Here is a 13,510-nt window from a genome sequence, read left to right as displayed (position 1 = left end):
GTTGCTTTTGTATAGTTTTTTCTATTAGTTTTGCAATTAAGGGTAGGTTCGATACTGGTCTGTAGTTACTCAGGTTCAGTGGGTCACTGTTTTTCTTTTTTAAAATTGGTTTTACGATGGCTCCTTTTAGTGTGTCTGGCATGGATCCTTCCTCTAAGGATAGATTAACGATCTTTGCCAGTGTCGGAGCTACAGTGTTAGCTACTTTTTTTTATGTCTACGGTTGTTATTGTGTCATGTGAATGGGGTGCGGGATCAAGTTTTTTAAGCATAGATTTGATTTCTATTTCTGATACCTCATTGAAAGTCGACCATTGAATAATGTCTCTGTCTTTCATTTTAATAACTTGTTTTGTTGTATTTGGGATTTTTGTTTTTAGGTTCTTAATTTTATCATTAAAAAACATTGCAATATCATTGCATCTATTTTCTGGAAGGTTTTGTGAGGATTCTGATTGTGTCATTGGTGAAGTTTCTTACTATGGTGAATAAAGTTCTTGGGTTGTTTGCATATTTTTCTATTTTAAGGCTATAGAACTGTTTCTTTGCATTGAGAATCATTTGTTTATAGTACGCTAGGTGTTTTCTATATTTTGCTAGGTTTTCGGTAGTTTTATTTTTTCTTCATTCTTTTTCTTTTTTCCTTAGTTGTCTTTTGACTTCTTTTATCTTTTCAATATGCCATGGGTTTGCTTGTTTTGTATCCCTGATATTAATAAATTTGATTGGGTTTATTTCCTCAGCTAATTTACTTGTTGTTTGCATCCATGTTGTCGTGGCAGTGCAGCAGTTGGTGAAGTCTAATTTTGTTAGATTTTCTTCTAACTTGTTTTTCAGGGTATCTAAGTCATACAGTGAGTGGTATTTAAATTTGATGGGGTCCTTTTTTTCTTGTGTTTGGGGTTCACTGTGTTTAATTGAGGATTGTATGAGGAAGTGATCTGACCAGGGGATGGGTGTGTAATCGAGGGAGTTTACGATAAGGCCTCAGATTCTTCACAGAAGCAGTGGCAGGGATCGGCAGGCACGTCCTAAAGGCAACAGTCAAAGTCTCTAGTGTCTGTTGAAGTTCAGCTAGACATTGGGCCAGGCCAGGGATGACCTGAAGGGATGAGAGCTGAGCCGGGTCCATGGAGTTAGCAATCTGTTATGGTTTTGATGAATTGGTGAACCCCGCGCCGAGGTGAGAGATGTCTCCGCCCACAGGGAGGAACCCCATGGGCCTCACCATTTGTGGGTGTGGTCTCAGCGACGTAGGACACAGCTGTGAGAGAGACTTTATTAAGGAGAAAGATAGAACATAAACCGAGGAGTGGGAAATATGATAAACACAGCCTTATAGTAAATACAGTGGTCAGCATGAGGATGTATATATGAAGGTCCTGGTAGTGGCCCACAGCTCGGGGTACACCCGGGAATTCCTGTAGGATTATGTAAATACCTCTGAGTGCAGATCCGGTAGTGGCCCGCAGCACGGGGTATGTTGAAGAAGCTGTACAGTAGAAGTCAAAGAGGCAGAAGTCGGTGATACAGGAACCAGGCCGTAGACCCAGTATAGGAGATGAAGTATCCTGAGGCACAGATAGAGTAGCGTGGATGGACTGAAAAACAGTAGTGGCCTGAGGAACAGGGTATGCAGTAGAGATGATAGAAGTTGGAGAAAGTACTAACACAAGGAAATCCCAGTAGAGATACCTAGGAGCGGGTCAGGATGTCCCAGGCAGGAGGGCCCTCCGAGAAGCGGATAGCCAAGACGCGGAAGAGCTCCCAAGGAGTGGGTACTCAGAGCATCCAATTGCCAGTAGAATAGTCTGGAATAGAAAATCCAAGTTAGAGTGGATTTAACAAGCGAGAGAACTCCTTGCTAACTCGTCTTAGCAATGGGCCAGTCCATATAAGTACACTAGTGGTGTTGATGTCATCAAGAGGGGACGCCCCCGAAGTTCCCGCCATGACATATTCATAAGGAGGCCCTGCGTATGTGCCTAGGTGATGCCGGAAGTAAGATGGTGTTCGGCAGCACCCACGCTGTCCCAGGGATGCCGGGTAAATCAGCGTTGGTTGGCGGAGGCCTCCATTCTCCCAATGATTGATGGTGCAGGGAAAAAGAGGTGAGCATGAGAGGTCGCAGCCGCCGGCGACCGACGGGAACAACAGATTTTATATGTAGCTCAGCAATGGAGCAAGAACAGCTGTCTGTCTCTCCATTTCCACAGAGTGCAGACATCTGTCTCTCCCTCTTGATAATTAGTTCTTCAGGAGAAGAACCTGACTACAGAGCTTCCATATTCACTCCTCATTTCCTGGCTCCAAATCCTGGCCAACCCAGCCCTGCACACACAGACAGAACCAACCAAAATTGCACTTTTTCTACCTGAAATGGTCTCCCAACATTCCTTTGGCTTCTTTTTCTGCTGGCTATGTAGTGCTGTTTTCTGGGTAGACTAAACAGTACAGTCCTTTTCCCAACTTGTTAACACTGTGAGTGCTGGATGCTGGTTCTTGCAGAATATTTTCATTCACAAAAGTATTGACATATTTTTATATTCTTTCACTCTGCTGTGGTGGCTTGTAGTCTCTGCAGGGTTGCAAAACCCTTTTTGGTACGTCCAAAACACATCACTCAGATTCAGATGCAGCTTAGTCCACATTGTAAGTTTCCAACACATGGTAAGTTCTTGGGGTCAGGAATCTGGTTTATAGTAGTTTACTCAAAAATAATCCGTGATATGGAGAGAGGGAGATTTTTAAATCCTTATTAGTTTAATTATTGGATATTATTTGGTGTGTCTTCTGTTTTGACATATTATGTTTTTGTTTTAGAAAATTTATAAAACATTTTATGAGCTTTTAATTACTGAATATTCTATTCATCAGCTGTTTTGAAATATGTATTATTTTTATTACTATTACTATTATGATTGATGTTTTATTTTTCTTGATTTTTTGTGTGCTGGTCTTTCTGTGTTCTATATGTTATTTATTTATTTAGTTAGTTAGTTATTTATTTAAGTGTTTTTAAATACCGATAACCGTATTCACATCGTATCGGTTTACATAGAATGTATAATAATGATAGAGAAAATACAATGAACAATTTGGTTACATGGCAAACAGAGAAAGGAGAATAACTTTATATGCAGAGTGAACATAACTGTTGATGTAAGTATATATATATATTGGGTACTATATACAATGTTTGGATAAAAATTAGGTAATAAGGCATGTTTAGAGATAGGAATATATTATTGAAACTAAAGAAAGGTGCATGACGTTATATGCAGAGTGAAACATAACTGAGGATAAAGGCATATATATATATTGTACACTATATACAATATTTGGTTAAAGATTATGGTAATAGGCATGCTTAAAGTGCGGTATATAAATCATTAAAACTAGCGAGTAGACGGCTGTTGAAATAAAATATGTGTAAAGGAAAATGGCTTGGTGACTAGGCATGTTCAGAGAACATATGTGATCAAGTAAGGGTTTCCACTAGTATATATTCATGTGTAGGTCTATATAGTTCTGTTTTCAATAGGATGTGTCTTGGTCTTCTAGGGACCATTGCAATATATTTGCAATGCTGCTCTTTCCTGGTTAGGTTTGTTGCTGTTTGATTCCTGGGAGTTAACTGTATTCTTGGCAGGCTATTAAGTATTATCCAAAAATACTGTATGTGAGCTATTGAGACAATGTAGGACCCTTCTTTAGATGTAAATGTCTCTGATCTGACATCTGAAGAAGGGACCTATATAGTTTTAAACGCTTTTGTACAATAATTTTAGGTACATGTGCAGTAATACCTGTCATTGAATTATTAATATCCTGCATTTTTCTTATTTCCAATTTGCTTATTCCTGTACTGTACTTAGTGTACTATGTAAAAATCTACTTGTAAACATAATGGGGCTAGCTGAGTAGCTAGTTAAGTTAGCCAGATACATCTATCTGGCTAACTTAACTGGGATATTCAGTGGTGAGGAAGCTATATTAAAAACTAGCTGGATAGGTATGCCTGGCAAACTTTAGACCTACCTACAGTATGGCCAGAATTAGCCGGTTAGGTTAAGTACCTAACTCCACTCCTCCTCAGAATGCCTACCGCCAGCCCCAGGAAGGCTCCCAATAAATCTGGCTAAATTCTAGCGGATAAAGAGCTATATGGCTAGAATTTAGGCCTGGATTCTCTAAGGTCACAGACCTTAGAGAATCCAGCGGTAATGGGGGGCGGGGGGAGGGGCGAAGCATAGGGATGGTCCTGCGATAGTCGGCAGTGATCGCACCTCCACAGTGCGATCGCTGCCGGCTTTCGCGACGAATAACTACACCATATCGCCACCAGTTATTCGGCACGAAACTGGTGGCGATAAGGAATCTTACCTTTTGCCACCAGCGATGTGTCCGCAGCGTCGGCCCCTGGTGCTGCCCCAACTCCTCCTCTTCTGGGGCCGACTCCGCCCCAACTCTGCCCCGAGCTAGCTATCACATGCAAAAAGGGACTTCATGCGTGCGAAAAGTCCCTTTTCACGTGCGATAGCGTTAGAGAATGACCCCCTTAGCCAGATAAGTTGCTGAATATCATGGCTTAGCCATTTAGACTGGTTCATTTTTAGTTATCTGTTTATCTGTCTTTTGAATACTTACCCCAATATATTTAAATTTTAAAATTATATATGGGGGTACCAAAGGAAGTATCCATCATGGGAGCCAAATACTTTAGCTACACCACTGCTCTCCTCCCTCTAGTACCCTTCCCCCTCCTCTCCCTTCATTCTCTCTGCTCCCACCCCCTCCTCTTGCTCTTTCTTCCTACTCCCACTCCTCCTTCTGTTTCTCTCTCTCTCCCTCCTGCCCCCATCCCTACCCACCTCCCATAAGATAAACAATAAATGCTTAGGGTCCCAACATAATACCAAACTATGTGGGTGCTGCCTATACTTTGTCTTCTGTAGGGTGTATGTAACATAATAGCCCTCACTCCTCATAAGAACAATGGCTGAGTACAGTTTAGTCTAGGAGGAAAAGCATGTCCCGTTTCTTGTGCTCCAGTGCAGAGTCTGGCTTCTTGAAGTTATTATTCTAGTTTTTTGATGCATATTTCTATTTTTAATGTGTGATCATTTATTTTGTATTTATTAAGGGTCATTTTGCATGTTTGACTAAGGTGAGGTATTTTGCTAGCATGTAGGTTCTGTGTAGGGATTTCTGGCCATCTTCTTCATTGTGTTTTTCCAAAAGGAGATGTATTGCTGGTCTAGGGTCCGGTATAATATTTGCAGTGTTGCCTAATTATAGATAGAGTTCTTGGTTTTGGAATCATGTTAGAGCTGCTGTAGTATGGCAGGTAAGCTATGTATGTGCTGAGTTTGTTTCCCCTCAGGATTTTGTATTATTTCATAATATGCCTGGACAGTGGGGGATATTTGTGTTTCTGTTACTTAGATGACACCAGAATGTTTTTGTATGGTGAGGTGTAGGGGAAGCTATCCCGCACTGCCCCCAGTGCTAGAGATCTGTGTGTGTGTGTATGTTTTGGGGGATGGTCTGGGATCACAAATAGTCACTTAGCACTGACACTTCTATTAATAATCCTCTTTTTGTCATTTTCTCCTATATCACTATGTCGGGTTTTCTAGCATCAAGCATTTAAATGGTCTGAGAATAAATAATTATATTCGATGATTTATGCAAAAAATATATGTCAGATAGAATAAATAACTGTAAATCTAAAGTAAAAACCTGGCAGTGGGAATATGGGAGGAGCTGGGGCAGAGCTTGGTTGCCCCCCCAACCAAAACAGTGTTCCGCTGCCCCTATTTCTGGCTATGCCAAATATGGTTTTGTCAGGCCTGACAAATAAATCCTTTTATGATAGTTGATATTTGGCAAAACCAGAATATATGGTGCTATTATTCTCCAAGTGGGGTCCCAAATGACAAGGGAGGAGAAAAGGACAGTATTTGAATTCAGAACATACAAAACATGGGATATACACAGAGAATCACTGAGGGAGTGGCAAAGCTGAATAGTTGTTGTGGATGGGCAGACTAGATAATCCAAATGGTCTTTTTCTGCCATCATGGTTCCATATTTCTGTTTCTATGAATTGAATCATCTTCCTTCCCAGAGGTTTTCAAACTTATTTATTTATTTAAAAATGTTTGTATACCGCTTTTACAAACTATGTTTAATCAAAACGGTTTACATGTAACTTGGTGCATACTTGTGCAATCCCCAGATCCTGTTCTTATTTGAATTTTGATGCTGACACACCTGACCTGGGAAGTGAATATTGAATGACCCCAGATTTCCTATTGCTTGTGACAACAGTTCAAGTGAAATAACTGGGGGCTTAGCAGAGACTACAGGAGAAATATTTTGGTAATGTGCATTTCACCTTCAGTTAATATTATTCACTGTATCGAATAGGAAACTATTAATCTCTAAAACTTATGACAATGTTTGATACATAGAAAGACCATTACTTACATTCTGCATTACATGGGTTTGAGCATAATTTCTTGTTTTTAATCATTCACATGTTTCAGTATTTCAAAACATGTTTTTTCACTTATTACTGATACATCAGGGCTTATTGGAGGTGCTGTGACTAACAGCTTTTAACAAAAGTGGATTTTGTTACTCTCAGTTTACAGAGATTGAAATATCCACCTGATAAATTTTAATTCAGGAACTTCAGTCTTTTTAAGTACTAATTTGCATCATAGAAATGTAGTTAATGCATTATCAGGCAAGTGATTCAAATTTATTTGATTTAATCAAAATGGAAATAAAGACATGCAGAAAAAAAATCATTTAAGGAAGAAAAAAAAATATTGAATTGTTGCCAGCTTCAATTGCAATCCCTTATATATACATGCTATGGACTCCATTTTAGAGCATAATTTCCTCTTTAGATAAGGTACTCTGGTAATGAATAATATGTTAGAGGCAACACCTGAAGTTAATAGAGCTGCTGAATTTGCACTTGGACATCCATGTCCTCTTTCTATCTTCTGCTTTACTTTGAAGATTCTCCTCATTGCAGACCCTGTTTACAAGAACTGTTGTCAGAGACTGCCCTCCTATTTGCATTCTGTGGATGCATCATTATTCACAACATTTGATGTCCATAAAACACATTAAAACTATTTCCTTGAGCAAAAATAATCAGCTTGCCGCTGTACATATCATTTGTATACTCAAATTGTAAAATGTAAATGGATATATATGAGAATGGACCATTAACTTTTTTCATTAATGACAATAATACATTTTGTGCATTGGTACTCGGAGGCCCTTACATTGTCTTTCGGCAACTTGAAGGATAAATGGGGACTTCTTTGTGTCTCATGAAAATGGACGATGCCGTCAAATGTGCTTTAAAGCAAAAGCAAAAAACACAAAAGATTACACTGTGACTTGTATTTCTTTTTTTTTTATATTGATCAAATCCTTGACTTCATTCATAAATTGAGACAGACTATAATGCAGTGTTTATGTCACCTAATTGTTAGAGGAATATGCATACAAAAAAAGACCTATAATGGGCAGTACATTCTTCTTCTTTCAAATCTAATTATTGCAAAGTAGTTATTGCATTCTCAGTCTCTTTTGCAGCTTGTTTACATTTTAAAATTGTCGAGTTCTATCAATACATAGAAATAATGTATGCTATTTTGTATTATGAGAATACTCTGAATATCATTTTCATGCAAATATCAAATGAAGTGAAAAGACAGATCCTTAATTGAAAATGTAGAGGATGGATTAATTAAATGTCTTTAGATTTTTTAATCTGACTTTAACCACATTGCATGGGTTTTCACACACAATTTCATAATTTGTTTTACATGTTACTTTTCAGGTGTTAATAACAGAATATTTCTTTAATACAGATGACTTAGATCACTGTAGTAAATGATATATGATTAACTTTCAAATGATTTCATCTACTCCATTTGATTAAAATAGAGATTAATAATTTGGCTATAACTGATATATCATACACTAACAGATAAAGAGCATCTGATATTAAGTAAGTGCAAATAAAATCTGCCTTCAGTAAATTGCTTAGAAAAATTGCACAGTACATTTAAATTACCATTTGCTTAGCAACATGCCCTTGTAGACATTCCAGAGGGGCTATAAAATGATCGATTTACTTTAATTTTCTACTGAATCCTGAAAAAAATGGCTGTCACTAACCTATCCCTTCATCATACCATGCTGATTCACTCTGTGTATTAAATTTACTGGCAAGAAGCAAGATGCTAACAAAAAGTAACAGATAATGTGAACATTTCATGCATAATCTGTAATATGAGATATGTATTAATAGGGAAATTATGATGCATTCAATTATTCTGAAATGCCTTCCAGAGATGTTTTGATTTGGCTGTGCTCTGCTAGTAGCTGCGCAGCAGGGAACATCTCAAGTGATGAATAACCTAATCTCCTAATCTCAAAATGGGCATTCACAGCTAGGCAAGGACAGACTGTTGGAGAAAACCAAGACTAATATACACAGATTCCTCCCAAAATGTAGTTTTTTTTATGTAAGACAGATTACCCAATACCCATTCTTTTTCGGTATCTACAATATGGTATTTGTAACTGGATCTTGCAAAGGACCTTGATAAACCAATGGACCATAGTATTACCTATAAAGCAGACTAACATGCAAAATGTCTGGCGTCGTTACTAAGAACAGAATTGCTGTTCTGTCACTTAGGGAATCCTGTTAATTTTGACAGCTCTGAGATGCAGCTTGATTAATCCTTCTCATGTGCACAAGTCTATTTTTTGCTTAGTATCCAAAGATACTTTGCTAAACAGAAGTGTTTATTTCATAAAAAACCTTTTTCTATTAAGCTCCTATCTGTAACCAAACAGTCACATTTACTACTTACTGTGGTGAACAGTAGCCCGGTTCCTTGGAGAGGTCAAGCAGGATTTATTATGTTGTATACAAATCTATAGTAGTTGAGGAAACTGTAAGCTTAGCTCATAGTATTCCATTACTCAGCCAATAATGTGGCATTCTCTGGGTGCCAGTGTGGCTACATTATTTACTCTCATTTGCTTCCTCTCTGTTTGAGTATGGTGTTACACAACATTAGCTAACTTTTGTTCATAAAAGAAGGCCTAAAAATTATGTATTTATGCAATATATGTTAAAATAAATTACTTGATTGCAACAGGCTTGCTTTTCGATTAACATTATTTTATATACACTGATATTGTAGCAATGAAATGTTTTTAATTGTAATTATTCATTAGATGTTAATATGGAAGTCCTCTTAAAAAAAAAACATTTAGAATGAAGCTATCCCTCTTCTTCTATCCCTCATCTCTTGTGGTGTTCACTGTAGTAATTATGTAGAAATGAATCAATTACTGTTATTGGGATCAGTTAGATTAGACAATAGCTTGTGTTTTTAATTTAGAGTTTTACATGTTACTGTGTTTAGTTTTAGAAAAACTTTTAAAAAATTGCATTTTTACTAATATACACTATTACACTGCCTTAATTATAACAAAATACCTTTTCAATCAAATCCTAATTCCAGACTGCACATACTAGAATTTTACATGATGCACTTTTATTTTCTTAATTGTTCATCCCATATAAACTGCGTTTATTATTTATAAAAAGGTGAAGAATAGTTACTAAGCAGTTCATTTCCTAAAGCTTTCTACTATCCTTTTCATTTTGTCTTAAATATATATGAAAGTTCTGGGGTTCTGTTTTCAGAAGGAAGACCAACAAATGTTCATATAATTGACTGTGGGACACAATTATCCCCGCCATTTTTTCATATAGGGTCAGGTTAAAGTTTAGGCAAAAAACATCACAAAATTTTGCATTCATTGCATTCACAATTAATTTTGCTTTTTTTAAATGCCAGATTCAAGCTTCTTGCAACAATTTTTGCTTAATGACCACTAATATGTAAAGAAAAAAAAAAGTGTAAAAACTCTGCAGGCATGCAACAAATCATTTTCCTTGAGGAATGGTGAAACAATGCAAGTTTTGCCCCTGGCATAAATTTGGCACTAGGCTAAAAAAAAAAAAAAAAACATAGAAAGAAGTGTGGATGAAAGAATCTGCTCGAGGAACACAGTCCTTCTTTCTGGCTGTATCTTTATAATAAGTATGCAAATTCTAAATGCATATAGGCAACCACAGTAATACAATAGCCCACTACGAGGAAGAAAAAGAAGCAGAACAAAACAAATGGTCTACAAATGACAACTTGATGTACTGCTGGAGAATTTGTTCATCTCGCTTTGTGCATGCGCATACACACACAGATGCTCACACACACACACACAGATGCTCACACACACACACACATACACAGACATTCACACACAAAGAGTTATATTTATTTATTTCATTGGCTAGCCCATACAATCCCTATCAGAGGTTTCTCCACTGCTTGCTTTCCACTGCGTTCTACTCACGTGGTTTAGCAAAGCGAGAAGCGGGCCTCATTTCATGAAACTTTCACTTGAGCGCAGCTCGGCTTATTTCAGTCTTTCGTATACTAGAATGTACAATTGCTCTGAAGATAAATAAAAGATTCAGCTGCATGCCACAGGAGAGCAGAGCAGCATGTCTTTGGCATTGCTCGAGTCTTATCTGATTTGGATTTGTATACCTCATGGGGAATGGGGAAATATTGGAACAGACGGCTTGATATTTCCGGAGAATATAGTGGGCTTTATTAGCACCAGTTTCGCTCCCTGACTGACGGCTTTTTCAAATTTTTTTATCTTATTAATCCGTGCTACTGTATGTAAATGTTATTCCTCTCTGCATAAGGGAGGCAACCAGCGATTTGTAATAAATGCTTATGAGTGCCTGAGGCTGCACTTAAACTTTAAAACATCTATTATTAAGTTGCAAAAAAAACCCACCATAATGGCCAATAGTGACCTCAGAGGAATTTTAAACTGTGGCCTGCTCCTCTGCATTAAAAACAAAAAAAAAAATAAAAAATTGCCTGAAGTTAGAATTATGAGCAATGCCATTTTAACAGCTGCATTTTGATTATTAAAGTGTGTTTTACAACTGAATTACAATGCTTTTATGGACTCTTGGAATAAGATTTAAAAAGGTCATTAAACATAGTCGTTTTTATCACAGTGGGTGTCTATATATACCACGGACACTACAGAAGCTATTTTGCATCATCACACCAAGCACTTAAAATCAAAGTGCAAAGTATCTTGATTTTGCCTAACTGTGTAGCTTTCAATGGCTCTTTCAGGTATTGTGACAGCTTACCATCCGGGATGACAACGTTTATTATTTTTTTGTTAATTTGATAAGAAGCCTTATAGATTTTTCGTTGTATCAGTTCTCCCTTTGTCCCAGAAATAATTGGAAATGCCAGCCTGGAGCAAAAGACAAGCAGAACACTTCTGGCAAATCAGTGTTCAGAAATGCATTGCCTTGTACTGTGGCCAACTGTGTAACTTTGGAACACTTCCATGTTTTCTAAATCCAGTAGCATGGGTTCACTGGCAGTGCTTAGTGACCTCCACTGTACATTTCAAAACAATAGGATCTAGGAACTGAATTATGATAAATATGCACTAGCCTGCCTTGTACAGAATACAACCACACATATATAAAGATAGATATCTTTACTGCATAAATACCAGAAGAGGTAAAATCCATTCTTCATTTGTCTTGTTTGAATAGTATACATTTACAGCCTATGATGTGCTATGCCCTTAGATATTAACTTTTTCGTGTGTGGAAGGCCTTCCCACTATTGACCGGCCATGAAGAGTGTGTGCTAACCTCAGAGTGGTGGTGGGGGGGAGAGGGGGGGGGTAGGAGGCAAAGGTAAGGACAGAATTATATGGCGGAGCCAGGTCAGTTCCTCAGCTTTCTTGCCTCCTGTCAACTAAGCCGCTGCATCTCCAAAGCATCATGATGCCCCTGAGAGACAGGTTCCTCCCATTAGACCACTGCTTTAGTGATAAGGCACTGTGCCTTGCTATTCCTATCTTCCCCTTCCCCCCAGTTTTGTTCAAGTATCTTCCCTCAAATGTGAAAAGTACAGTATGTACAGTATTTCCTATAAGACTCAGAAAACAAAAGGGAGAGGAGAAAAGGGATTGGAACTTGATGTTGCGTAGGCAACATGTTATAAATCTTAGTCAATACCCCAGATACAGATACAGACCCACCGATATGAGTAAAGGTAGCAGATCCTTAGGCAGTAACAGGTCATATGAATATACCAGATTATGCCCTGGATGGATGACCCCAAAGAAAGGTTAAGACCGCAGGACAGCAAAACAAACCTTATATGTTCCAGGCACAAGGAAGCTGACACCAGACGCCTCAGAATTATTGGGGCCAGAAGTTATAAAATGGACTATTTTATTGACTGGATAGTATAGGGACTTCTTGCTTCAGGGTAGCAGAGCAGTTCAGGGTGGTCACAAGGACCACTCCTGGGTGGTCTATGAAATTCTTCTCTAGACCATGTAGAGAACCAGTCCATCTTTCCAGCTTCCATGCCTACAGATCCCTCTGAAATGGCACAGCAAGAAAACCCCAAATCAGTTGGCAACCCAGGTCCTAAAGTTAGTGATGCAGCAGGAAACCTAGGGATACAGTAGGGATGTGCAGAGCAAAATTTTATGTTCATATTTTTTATGTCCGAAAGGGGGTCCCACTTGCGGCCAATATGGACATAAAAAAAATCCAATGAGTTGGGTATATGTACATATGTGCAAAAAAAAAATTTAAACCCCCTCACCCTCCTTAATCCCCCCCCCAGACTTACCACAACTCCCTGGTGATCGAGCGAGGAGTGAGGACGTCATTTCTGCAATCCTTGGCGAGAAGCATGTGACGTCGGTGGCACGTCGAGTGACGCGGCGTCACGTGATTCCCGGCTCGTTCGCGCCGGACGGCTCGTTCGGCCCAAAAAGAACTTTTGGCCAGCTTGGGGGGGCCTCCTGACCCCCCCAAGCTGGCCAAAAGTTCTTTTTGGGCCGAACGAGCCGTCCGGCGCGAACGAGCCGGGAATCACGTGGCGCCGCGTCACTCAGACGCGACGCCATGTGATTCCCGGCAAGTTCGCGCGGGACGGCTCGTTCGGCCCAAAAAGAACTTTTGGCCAGCTTGGGGGAGCCTCCTGACCCCCCCAAGCTGGCCAAAAGTTCTTTTTGGGCCGAACGAGCCGTCCGGCGCGAACGAGCCGGGAATCACGTGACGCCGGCGTCACTCGACGTGCCGCCGACGTCACATGCTTCTCGCCAAGGATTGCAGAAATGGCGTCCTCACTCCTCGCTCCATCACCAGGGAGTTGTGGTAAGTCGGGGGGGGGGGATTAAGGAGGGTGAGGGGGTTTATATTTTTATTTTGGCTCAATAATCGCGATTTCCCACATATCGAACATATCTATGTTCGATATGTGGGAAATCCGATCGTTTATGTCGAATCAATTTTTTAAGTAAAAAAAAAATATGA

Source organism: Rhinatrema bivittatum, chromosome 3 (assembly GCF_901001135.1).
Source record: "Rhinatrema bivittatum chromosome 3, aRhiBiv1.1, whole genome shotgun sequence".
Lineage (NCBI taxonomy): Eukaryota > Metazoa > Chordata > Amphibia > Gymnophiona > Rhinatrematidae > Rhinatrema > Rhinatrema bivittatum.
The sequence above is the reverse complement of the archived record's forward strand: the minus strand, read 5'-3'. Positions refer to the sequence as shown.